Source organism: Anser anser (assembly GCF_964211835.1).
Source record: "Anser anser genome assembly, chromosome: 15".
Lineage (NCBI taxonomy): Eukaryota > Metazoa > Chordata > Aves > Anseriformes > Anatidae > Anser > Anser anser.
The window spans coordinates 1,943,525-1,956,112 of record NC_139736.1 but is presented as its reverse complement, the minus strand read 5'-3'; the positions used below and the strand labels follow the sequence as shown (position 1 = coordinate 1,956,112).

General features: G+C 53.5%; 1 long non-coding RNA gene across 1 annotated transcript; it reads left to right on the top strand.

Annotated features, from left to right (window-relative positions):
* Positions 1 to 1,720: 1,720 nt before the first annotated feature.
* On the top strand, positions 1,721 to 7,391 carry LOC310882064. Its single transcript, XR_014572793.1, has 3 exons — positions 1,721 to 2,447; positions 3,739 to 3,858; positions 4,724 to 7,391. It is a non-coding gene; the product is annotated as an uncharacterized lncRNA (long non-coding RNA).
* Positions 7,392 to 12,588: the final 5,197 nt, after the last annotated feature.

Below are 12,588 nucleotides of genomic sequence, written 5' to 3'. Positions count from 1 at the left end.
GTAAGTCGCTCGGCTCCTCTGTCCTCCCCCAGTACAGAGCATGCGGGGATTGCTCCACAACTGCAGTTTTCACCCAAAGAAATTAAAACAAACAAACAAACAAAAAAGGAAAGGAAAGAAAGAACACTTGGCAGTGTTTTTCATGGTTCCCTCCCCCCTCTTTTTTTGATCGTCTCTGTCTTGTCCAAGCCTGGTAGAGGCCGACAAGTGAGGATCTCACCCGTCCTTTCAAAGTAGCGGGGAGGAAGAAAGCAGCCTTTGTGAAGGGGTTTCTGAACTTCTCTGTTCTGGGAAGGTTGGAAATAGCACAAAAACATCCTTTCTCACTATATTGTGTCGCTTCCAGCTCTAAGCTCCACCATGACCCAGATGTTTAGATGCTGATGCTGAAAAGGAAAAATAAGAGCTACGAGAGAAAGCCAAGAGAGCGGGACGCTGTGCGAAATTCGCTTCTAGAAACCTGCTCTGGGTTGGGTAGGATGCTTTCTTTTACAATCAGGGAAAAGAATTAGTGAAGGAGATTGAGACATGAATCGATCTTAACTCAGTGGGTCCTGCGGTGACTGTTAGGCCAACTGCACATCTCCTTCCATGCAGCTGTGTAGGTTGCTGTGGGACACTGCATATTCAGCCTTGAATGTGTTCGGGGTCTGTTTCTATCAGGAATTTTTGCTGCCTTTTGATCCGGTTCTCCTCTTTTCACCTCTCAGTTTTGAAGTACTGTTTTCCTGACCTTAGTGCGGGTTCGTCATATTGCTTTTAAAGTTACCTTTATTCAGAAGAAGGAGGGAGCTCCTTAGGCAGATGTAGGGAATAGCAGATATTGCATATTTGATTGGACACGGAAAGTTAAGTGTGAAACTCTTCTGTATTGTCCGTTTCCTCTCTCTAGGGCAGTGAACCCTGCATGCAGGAGATGGGCACCGTGCTCACCTGCAGGCCAGGCACGTGCCAGGCGGGTGTCCCCGTGTCCCCCGCAGGAGCCATCCCTGCTCCACGGCTCAGGGTCTGTCCCCAGGGTACGAGTGATACTTGTTGCTTTGGGGTGATGCCTTGTGGTTCTGTGACTGCTGGGAAAATCCTGCGCTTTGCTCCTGTGCAGGCTGCTGGGGGCAGGGAGGTGGGTGCAGCAGGGAGGGCGACATGGTCAGCACCCAACGTGGGCTGTGTGGGGACAGGGAGGAACCGTGGACGTGAGGGTGACCCCAATTTTCTCCAGTGATGTGCCCTGTTTTATGCTGCACTTTTGCCCGTCCCTAAGCTTGCACTGGTGTGAGCTTGTGCTCACGCTCACTGCAGGTCCCTGCTGTCACAGTGCCCCCACGCACCCCCCCTCGCCGTTCCCCAACCTCCTCCCTTGCCGGACAGAAGAGCGGTCAGAGACCCGGCTCCCACCCTCCCTTTCCCCAGTTGTGCTTAATTCAATTTGCTTCTCCCTAAACGGCTTCCCATAGTTTGACCATTAACAAATGGACTTGGCCAGAGGCCCCGGGGACCATTTGCATGATAAACCTTCTGCCGCGGCGCGCGCGCCAGCCCCGGGCACCAGCGAGCCGCGCGGGCTCTGCCAGCAGCCCCGCCATCGGCACGCCGCGGAGAGGTGCCAAATCTCAGCCGGCCCGTGCCAATTCGGAGAGAAAGGGGCGAGGGAGCTGCACACAAAGAGCGGTTTATAGCCCGGCCGGGCACCTGACACTGGGAGGAGGGAGGGTTGGGACGTGCTTAGCCCTGATAATCCCCGGGTTGAGCTTAATATATATATATTTTTTTTTTTTTAATCAAAAGCACAGCAACAGCTGGGGCTGAGGCTTTCCAGGAGATGAACTCATGAACAACTGTTCAAAATAACTTTATTCGTACTGCTATTAGATCAGTCCACTGGGGAGCAACCAATTATTTTTGATTACTCGAGGCAGATAAGGCTGGGGTAGAGCCGAGAACCACGCGCTGCAAGGGAGAGGGGCTGGAGGCACCTCCTGGCGCACGCACGCCGGCTGTGCTGCTCCCTGGCTCAGCACCTGTGTGAGCCCCCAGCGCCTGTGTGAGCCCCCAGCGCCCACGAGAGCCCCCAGCACAGGGGGTTTGAGGGTTTTGCACAAGGCTTTGCAGGCGTGCATGGTGTGGGCACGAAGGAGGCACATGTGTGCCGCAGGCAGGCTGGGGGGGGATGTTTGCAGGCAGGTGTGTGCTGTTTCCACCTAAAAACCAATTAACAGTGAGCTTATTAGCCTGCCTGTGGCTGGTCCATCCATCTTGTTTGCCAGCCCCCAGCATGGAGTCAGCCCAGGGGAGCACAGGGGTTGAGCAGGGCAGGAGCCATCCCAGCAGCTGAGATGAGCCGTGCCCGGTCTCGGTGCAGCAGTGCCGGCAGGAGTCAGCATGGGCAAGGAAACGAGAAGCTTCCAGATGATTTACCACCCTCCGTTTGCACCAAATCCATTCGCATGGTAGGTGAGGAACAGAAAAGGGGGTTGGGGTCCCTTTGTGCTGCTCTGAGGCGCAGAGCTGGGCTGTTTGGGTGCAGAGCTGGGCTGTTCGGGGTGCAGGATCCGTGCAAGCCCTGCTTTGACCCCGGGGTCATTTCCCTTACCGGGCCGGGCTCCTCCACGAGACCACAGCGGTGCCCATCACCCGGTGGGCACCAGTATGGGGTGGCTGGGCTGCCAGCACCCTGCTGTCCCTGCCCTAAGCCTTTGGCTTTTGAGATTTTGCTGTACTTGGTCGCTCGCCCTGCCTTCATCCCTCGGGCGCTCGGGGTTAAAGTGCGTTCAGTCAGCTGAGGCCGGTGCCGGCCATTTCTGCTTTCCAGCATGACATCAAGCAAACCTGAGCGTGCGAGCTGCTAGCCGGCAGAATGGTCTCCCAGGGGAAGGAAAGGTGGAAGCTAAAACGCTGAAAACTGGGCTGCAGGGAACAGCCTGCACTGGCCAGGAGACAGGCTGCATGATCTAATAGGTCTTTTCCATTTCTCGCTCCTGTGATTCAAGAAGTTCTGTCACTAGGGATTTTTTTAAAAATAGCCTGGATGAAACACAAGACGGTGGATGGACAGATCGGTCCTGCCTTGGCCTGGGGACAGGTTGCTCTAACAGGACTTTTCCATCGCACTGTTCCATCATTAGTCAAGACAAGAGGAGAAAAAGGAAACTGATAAACACAATAGTAATTCCATCCAGCATTTGCCTTAGTCAGGTTATTATAATCCTGACATCATGTCTTGAAAAGAAGACTGGAAATAAATCTCCAGCAGATAGGATCTGCTCGCGGGGGACGAGAGGTGCGCGGGGCTGCAGGGAGGCAGGAGTTAGGCACCGCCGGGTCCCCCTGCCCAAAAAGCCTCCTCTCGGCTCCCAGCCCCGCACTGGGAGCAGGTGGCTTCCAGGAGAGACCTCGCTCCTTCTCCTGCCCGTGCTTTCCCGCTGAAAGCACTTCGCCTTGCAGAAAACAACAACAAAAAAAGCATTTTCTGACGGTGTTTTCAAGGTGGTTTCTTTCCTGCCAGGTCCCGCTGGTTCCTGGAAGTCCTGGCTGCTTGGTGGAGCTGGCGCAGGTTGCCTTCGTGGTGTAAATCAGGGTTTTTAAGGCCCTCTGCTGCTGTGGGTGGGTGCGAGCCATGGGGTGAGGCTGCCCTGAGCTGTGTCCGAGCCCACAGAGCCCCAGCCCTTACAGACCACAAAGGTCCTGGTGGAAATCGCTGTTTCATGGAGACAAATGAAATATTCTCCCTTTTTCCCCTAGCAGGTCTCCGTGAATGGAAGGTCTCAGTCTGGAACTGATTTGACTCCAGTCACCAGAGCTGCTGCTACCAGGGATTTTGTAAGAGTCTGCAAGGCCTTTAATCTCTTCCCCTACAAATAGGTAGGATGTAAAACCCAAATCCTGACCACCTCGTGGTTACGAGTCCTGCGGCGCTTCCTGCAAGAGCCAGGAGCGTGAGCCCCGGGGTCCTGGCCAAATTCCAGCGTGGGAATTCGCCTTCTGCCCCTGGGTTCCTGCAGCTTCAGCCGTGCAGCTCAGCACTGCTCGCTGCCAGGGCCGGGCTGCGTCCTCACAGCAGGCCCTGTGCTGTGGGGCTGTGCCCTGAGAACGATGCATTTCATTTTTTTTGTACTGTTTTTCTCAATTAGTTTGTTTAGCGAGTTAGGTTTTTTTTTAGTCTGTGGAAACATGCTCCACTGCTTTCCTGCAGGCAGCCCTTCGCGGAGCTGCCTTCCTGTGCTCCTAGGGCTGCTTCTCGTCGTTCTGATGCAAAATCCCAAATCAACTCACACCTGCAAAAGAGCAATCCAGAGCAGGACACGCAGCCCTGCTGCACCCTCCAGAGATCTGGCCACCTCCAGCCCAGGAATTGTCCTGGCTAATTCCGACCTGGCACAGGGCCGAGTGTTTATGAGTTGAAATGTGGAAAAAAAAGTTAGTTTTTTTTTTTAAATTAATTTTTTTCATTCAGTTCTGCCTGTTGCTTGAGGAAGAACACCGCGGCCTGCACCCAGCACCATGGGAAGCCGCAGCATGTGCAGGGAGCCTCGCTCCTGGCGGGCAGCAGTGCCCTCTAGTGCGGCTGCACCTGCTAGGTTTTTGGGCTTTTTTCTTGGATTTTGGGGTTTTGTTGCTGCTGTGGTGGTGGTGGGTTTTTGTTTGTTTTAGTAAGGGTCATCATCACATCTGACTTTTTTTTTTTCTCCCCCCTGACCCTCTGAACCTCTGCAAATGCCTCTACCAGCACCGTGCCCCAGGGAGCTGTGGGCATCCCTGCACCACGCCACGACCTCGTGAGCACCCAGCTGCACCCCCCGGCAGGGCCACCTGCCTCGTGTCCCTCCTCTAGCTCAGAGCCGTGCCTGGGGATGAGAGGGATGCGGCCGTCAGTCCAGCACCACTGCATGCTCACGTCCGCCCCATCTGGGCTGTGTTCTCCTCATAGCCGTACTGCTCGCTGCAGGGTTTTCACACTAGCCGCAGCCAAACAGCATTATATTCTGCTGAGGAAAAAGTCTGCGTTTTGGGACCACTGGAACAATCCGGCAGGAGGGCGTCAGGTGCTCCCGGCGCGGCACCCACAGGGCGCGGCGAGCAGCGCCGGGCTCGCGGTCCCTCTGCTCTCCTGCCCGGGGTGACGGGGAGGTCTCCGCGAGGAATTTAGGTGCAGATGTTTAATAGCGCCGGGACACGTGAAGTCTTGTTCGCCTTCACGGCTATCGGTGCTGCTCAGCCACGCACACGGTTGTTTTCCTTGGCTCTGACAGAGAAATGCGCTCCTCGAGGACTTTTCATTAAGCAAAAATTTATGAGAGGGGATGAAAATTATGTTTTACTGTCTGAGGTCTCAGTCAGTGCTGTTTCTTCAGACGTTTTAGTAATTCGTCTTGGCAAGGACCTAGAAAATGTCTCCAGTGGAACAGAAAATTTCACTTGAATGCTTGGAGTCGCTCGCATCGGCCGGTCCCGTCCCCAGCGTGGAGCGCTGCCCGGATTAACGACCTGCCCCCCCGGGAGCTGAAACAAAAGCGAAACACCTCACAATTTATGTCCAGTGAAAAATAACGTGTACATGATGTAAAGCGTTATTGGGATTTGATGCTAATTTTAGTGGTCACCTTGGCTGCGTTTGAGGAAGTTGCCGGCGCTGCCAAGAGCAAATTTACCTGATGATGAATGAGGAATCAGAGCATAAAATAAATAAATATCAGCAACACCTCTTTTTTTTCCTGCTTTTTTGGCAGTTCGGTGTCATCCAAGGTCACACATTTGTGCATTAGGAGATCTACTGCCAGAGCTTAGCAGTTTAAAGTCATTTCTAAGTGAAGAGCAGCATCTTTAAGGGCTGAGTCTAAAACAGAAAGTCCGAATTAGAGTCTCCCAAAAATTCTTGCCATTGTCTAGGTTTTCACGGAAGGTGTTAATCTTCTTTCCTCCTTGTGCTCCTTCTTAGGCTTGGAAGCAGCTTGCTGTGAATTTCTGCAGAAATTCTTTGTTTTCCTCCTCGAGTCCAGGGCTGAAAGCACCCACGGCAGCCCCGACCTGGAGAGGAGCAGGGCAGGGTGTCCTGCAAGGGAGGTCAGGCCACGGGGTGCTCTGGGGCGACCCTTGTTCTCCTCTCCATGGAAAGACCTCTTGAAACGTTGGTTTTCTGTGCTCTCAATGGAGAAAAGGAGGGATTTCTGTTTGTTTTTCGACAAAATGCAACAAGTCGCAACAAGCAGGAAAAATCTTTTGTTTCCTTCAGCGCTTTTCTCAGACAGAGCCCGTGTCCCAGCCAACTCCAAGAACAAACTCAGGGCTGGAGCCAGGTCCGCCGAAGCGAGGCAGCAGCTCCCGCCGAGCAGCGCGTCCCAGGGCTGCCTGAAGCACCCCGAGGTGCTTCGGCTCCTCGCTGAGGTGCCCTGCCACTGTCGGAGGACAGACCCAGGGCCTGGGGGAAATACAGCCATCCCAGCGTTTTTATGACTTCTTTTATTACTTTGTCTTCCCAAAGCAAACCAGGAGGGAGGTCAGGAAGAATAAGCGTTTTCAGGCTCCCGGCGCTGCGACGACAGAAAGCAGACCTCTGAACGCTCGTTCCTCTGCGAGCTTCCAAAAACCAGTGCAAACCCTGTGCACGTCACAGCGGCAAAAGGGCTTGCGAGCAAAACCAACGCGAGCCCTCCTGAATAACCCCCGCTCCTGGGGATCAGAGGGCGGCAAGTGTCACTGCCCTGGCTCCCAAGCTGTTGCTAATTACTGAAAGCATCCCTAAAAAAGCAGGAAGCTCCCCTGTTAGAAACCACAAGCCTTATTTGCATGTAGTACCAAGCGTTCTGTGGTTTTGGAGACGGCCTTTCAAGATTTGTTTTTTCTTTTATTTAGTTTTTGTGGTTTTTTATTTTATTTGTTATTTTTTTTCCTCTCGAAGAGGATACGGGAAGGAGATGCGTAGGGTTGCCGAAATAACGCAGCCTACGCAGGGAGGCAGAGGGGAAGTTTGCGCTGCATTAAGCAGGTTCCTCGGTGGAGACGAGGCACGGCTGAATTTATAGCAACCCTCAGAAGAAAATGATAAATGGAAGCTGTAATTTTTATTGGGGAGGGGGACAGATCGTGGGTGAGGGAACAAAATAATAAAAAAAGCATAAATTAGAAGCGCGGCTTGACGGCTGGGAGTCGAAAGTGTTTGGCTCGTATATAAAGTGCGTTTCTTGTGGAACATGATCCAGCACAGCGCATGGAAATTACCTGCAAAAAGACTTTCTATTAAGTCACATTACTGTGAACTCTCTCTACAAGGGCTCCGAGGACGGGTGCCCCGAGAGGCGCTGCTGCTCCTTTGCTTCCTACTGCTCCTGACCCGCGTCCTACAACAACCACCTGCCCTCGGCTGGCCCGTGTGGTGCTGCTCCGGTTTGGCACGTACATATATTTAATATAGACAGGATGCAATTCATAGTGCACGGCCAGTGCACCTTTTAAGCCCAGTACAAGCCCAGAGGGATGCCCTGTAGTTCTCCTCTCTCTCCTTAGGAGAGGTTTGGATGGTTTGGGGGCAGCTGCTTGTTCTTGCACCCATCCAGCACAGCTGGGTGCTGGTCCCTGTCCTATTCCAAGTGCCCTGGGCTGTGGGGCAATGCGCTGCCTCTCGGAGACACTGGTTTTTAACCAGGAAAAGATGCAATGTGCCATGAAGCAGCACTGCAGACGGCTCCAGGACCCTCCATCACCAGGAGAGTGCGGGAACATCAGTGCCAGGACGTGGGAATGTCACTGTTGGGCCACAGAAACGTCACTGCCAGGACATGGGAACGTCACTGCTGGGACACAGGAACGTCATTGCCAGGATGCACAGCTCAGAGGTTGCCCTTGCCCATCCCAATGCCAGCAGGAGTTTGGCCGCTCACAGACCCCTCAGATCTGGGTGCCGCTGGGATGTGCACGACCTGCAGCAAAGTCATCTGCAGAGCCTTGCCTCGGAGAGAAGCATTAAACCAGGACAGCTCCTCCGCGCAGGGAGGGTGGCAGGGGCAGCCTGGAGGAAGGCAGGAACCGGAGGCTTTGGTGGACCCACAGGAGAAACGGCAATGCCACAGAAAGAGGCTGAACGCAAGTGGGAAGGGGCCGAGCATCTTTCCATGACACATTTCCACCCACCACACGTTCTCAAGGAGCGGCGGCCTCACAGCTCCCCAGACTTCCCAAGTCTCATCCTGACAGCCAAGTTTGTCTCTAAACCTGACCAGTTGCTTTGGGTTTGAGTCCATCTACCGATCCCTTTTTGATGCCAGAAGTGCTTCCCTGAGCCAAATTTCCCTGGTAATTGTCCTTTGGATTAGTTTGGAAAATTGCATAAGCCCTGGGTTAGAGCGGGCTGCGTCTCTCATCCGAGTGCCTAAGGCTTCATGGGGCAAAGACTAAAGAGCTGTGAAATGCAGAGGTATAACAGATGTTGACATGTAGTGAAAATACTAGACGCAGGAGCCTAAGATAATAAATCTGAAAAATTAACACGTAGGAGAACGAAAAAAGGAGCAATATGTTTTGGTAATCATTCTGAACTGCTGAACCCTTCTCCTGCAGTTCAAAAATCTCTGGTATTAAGCAGATGTCATTCAACCAATGATTAACACATTACCGAATTTCTCCAGTCGTTTAATAAAAGTTTTACATAACATGCAGGTAATTGCTTCCAAATGTCAAGGTAACAATGTGGGCTTCTATGGATGGCATTGTTTCCAGCGTCAGGTGAAAACCCCTCTTGGTGCCGTGCTATCAGGCGAGGTCCCACTGCGAAGACCCCGCGCCTGGCCAGCTGCTTTTCCCGTCACTCCTCCTAAAGCAGAAACAAAGAAACAGTCGGGGAAGATTAAAAGCCTTCGATCTGGTAATGTTTTCTTCCCTTTGAATGTCTGTGCAGGCAGCAAGTAGGCCTCGTGCTCCAAAAAGAGGGCACGGGCATATGTCTTCTCCGTGATTTTATTTTTTCTTTTTCTTGCTAGATCTCATTGCTGCTGGATGCAAGTAGGTAGTGGAAAAGAGCAGGGTGCACGGGATGTCCTGGCAGCAGAGATGGGTGATGCTTCCAGGCAGCCCACAGGCTCGCAGCCACCCAGCCCATTTCTGCAGGAGCTCCCTCCCCATCCCTGAGCCCACCTCGAGCTCAAAACCTGCATTTACCCACCGTGGGAGCAGGAAAATGTTCATCCCAACCAGGTTATTTGCCCGAGAGCTGTCCCTGTGTACAGCTGGGGGTCTCAGCACCACTGCAGGGTCTCCCTTGTTATTTCAGCATCACTCACAGCGAGGTGTGAGAGTGATGGATGCCCAGGGATGGGGGAGCCTGACAGGCTGCAAACTGTGTGCAGACTCTGCGAATTGCTGGCCGGTGGCTTTCCAGGCTGCAAATTAACTTCCCAAATTATAACTGGAGAACAGGATACTACTAAAACAACCCATCTGTCGCGAGATGCATCCTGTGTTTGTCAGAGGCCGGTGTAGCTCTGTTGAGAACAGCTAGGGGTGGCTGTCCAAAGTGCATGTCGATGCCACAGCTTTGACGTGACGCTTGCTTTTAGGAAACCTTTAAGTGATTTGTCCTGCCACGGCAGGTGGCACACAGTCCTCCTGCTAACCAGCGTCTGCACTACGGGTCTCACTGCTGCTGAGATAGGCAGGGCTGAGAAAGCAGGATTGTCTCTGGTCTTGTGAGCAGAGGAGTCCTGTCCCAGGTGCAGACGCTGTCGGTGCAGTGCTCTGTGCCAGACCTGCAGGAATAGGGCCAAGTGTCTCCATCTCTGCGTACTTCAGCTGCCCAGCTGCTCCTCCAGGTGTCCTGCAGCCCCCTGAGCACCTCACAAGGCAACAGATACCCCTGTGCAGGGGGTATCCCACCCTGAATCCCACCCTAGCTTCCCTGGCAGGTGGGTTTCACCCCCTGGTGACCATTGCCTTGGGTCTCTGAAAAAAAAATATATATATATATTTGAAGATAGGAATGTTTCATCATTGAAGTAATATCTGTTTGTTTTTTTTTTTTTATCATTTCCACATCAACTTTTACTGTGAGTGAAAAGCCAGCTCTTTTTGGCGCTTGTTCAGTGCCTTTATGAATGCGTAAAGATGTGCATCTCGTTTCCTCCTGGCCTTACAGGAGCAATTCAGCATCCCGGTGCTCCAGCAGTGGCGGCTATTTGCTCTCAGCTCCCTGCACCGCACGGCTCACCAGAAGGCAACCCCCCCTTGCCCACCCACCCCATGGCCTTCAGCTGATCTAACTCATCCCAGCCCACAGCCCCCGACCTCCGGGGAGCGAGGACAGGCCAGGTGGTCCCAGCGATGGGAGCAGGATGGGGCAAAGGGGGCGAAGGCAGGGTAGAGCTGAGGGAAAGGGCTGGTTTGCTGCCCTGACCCTCTGGGGGTGCTGGTATTGCTGACAGGGGCACAGGATGGGCACAGTGCAGCCCCTACCTGGCTGCAGAGCGGCCCTGGCCTTTCTGCTGGCCACCGCCGAGCAGCTCGGGGAGCGGGGTGGGAAGGCCTGGCAGGAGGTCTTTACATCGCTCGATGTCTCTGTACTGAAAAGCAATACCTGCTGAGATTAAACCGCTCGGCCTCCTTCCCCCGGTCTCCAAGGCAAACATAGACGGTTCTATTCATACCCACAAGAAATACATATTTCAGCATTTGGTTCTTTTTTGTGTGTGCGCGCTTTGTTTTATCTAGCGCCACGGAGCTTGGATGTCTTTTTCAACTCATATTGTGCTTTGGATGCGGCCTCTCTTATTCAGCCCTCTTGCTGCCTTCATGAAGAATAACAGCAGCAGTTGTTTTTTCCCCTGCAGCATGGGCTGCTGTAAACCGATGGGAACCTTCTTGCTGAAGGGGGACAGAGCGGCCAGGACACTGCCATGGCCATTTCCACAGCTGTCCTGTAGCCCGGGCAGTTTGGCTTTCCCAAATCTGCACAAAAGCAACAAATTATCCTGTAAAAATTATTTTCTTGATTTCCGTTTTTCTAAGGAGACAGGCCCAGCTTGTAAACTTGGGACTGACATTTGCTCCTTCTCAAATGGGCAGCCAGGTCCACGATTGAAGCCGTGGCACTGACATCTCACAGGGGTCTTCAGATTCTGCCCCTCTCCCTCCCTAAATACGCACCTGAAGCCTCCTTTTCCTGGCTGTGGGAAGTCCGTCTGGGGGGGCTTCACTAAGCCCCCATCTCGTGCAACCCCTCAGCAGCTGTCAGAAAGCCGAAAACCATGCAAGGACATTTCTACTGATCTTCCAGCTGAGGAGGGACAAGAGCTGCGGGCCCAAGTGCCAGCACGGAGTCGCACCGTCGCACCATCGCAGCCCTGCTGCTGTGGTGGCTTCCAGTGACCGTGAGTGATGCTGGGAGCAAGAACATCTTGTGGCAACATGTTGCCCTTGAACCTTGGGCTGGGAATTACGGGTTTTAAGGCATTTGAATTCTGTGTCTGAAATCTGTGACTCGTCTCATGCCCTGACCTGAGAGAAGGGACGCTTTGGGGCGGCCCCATGAGCAAACCAGAGCCGCTGCGTGGGACCTGCATCACTGCCTGGGGATAGCACCTGGGATCCACGCCCGAAAATGCCCATCCCAGCTCCATTTCCCACCAGCTGTCAGTAGGGTCAGTTGACGTCGATGCACCCAATGTCTGAGACAGCTGAAGGTCTGGTTCTTCATGGCCAGGTGAGCACCCAAACCTTTTTTTGAGATGCACCCGCTTCTATTTGTCTGGGGCTGCGTGCCTGCACAAAAGCGTGTCCAAGGCTCCTCTGATTCTTGCCGCCTGCTTGCACGGGGCCAGCTGAGGGGTGGCCGGTGCCATCCCCACCAACAGGCTGCCGGTCCTGCCCGCCGGGCAGCCAGGGGGGAGGCAGATGGGGCAGCGGTGCTCCGGCCCCACGCGTCTCAGCTGTGCAGAGCACCGAAGACAAATGAACTGCAGGAAGCATTTCCTCTGCCGAAGGCTCGCGCTCGGGAGGTTTCTGTTCACAGCGTAGGTCAAGAGTTGAAAAACGAAGAAGAAAGGAAAACAGATAGGAAGATCCATCTTCCCCTGTAAAATCCCCAGAGCAGGGGGCACTGGGAAGTCATTTTTCACTGAGCTGAGAGCTGTTTCTGGCCCTTCAGCAGACGTTATTCTCTGCTCAGACCTCATGTTTTGGGACATCCTCATGGGTGTGGGAAGAGCTGGCTCTGGGGTGAACACGGTGCCGGGAGCAGCTCAGGTCAGGCAAGACAGGTCAGGTCCGGCCCCAAAACGGGCCTTATAAAATGTTCCTTGTAATGCCTTGGGATGAGGGAGGAATTTTCCCTGCAGGAGGATTGTCCTGGGCTCGCCAGGTGCAAGACGCTTTGCACCTTTCTCTTTGCACCACGCTGCTTTGGGATTTGGGGCACCTTGGGGCCCCGCACACGCTGGCAGTGGCTCAGTTCCTTGGTGTGCAAACATTTTAAACTAGCCAGGACTGAGATGCAAGGAGAAATGAGGAGCTTGGATTTGCCAGCATTAATGCACAGGTTAAGAGGGACAGCTTTTAACAGGGAAAATCCTCTGCAACAAGAGGAAGGAGAATTTCAGTATGGTTGAAGCA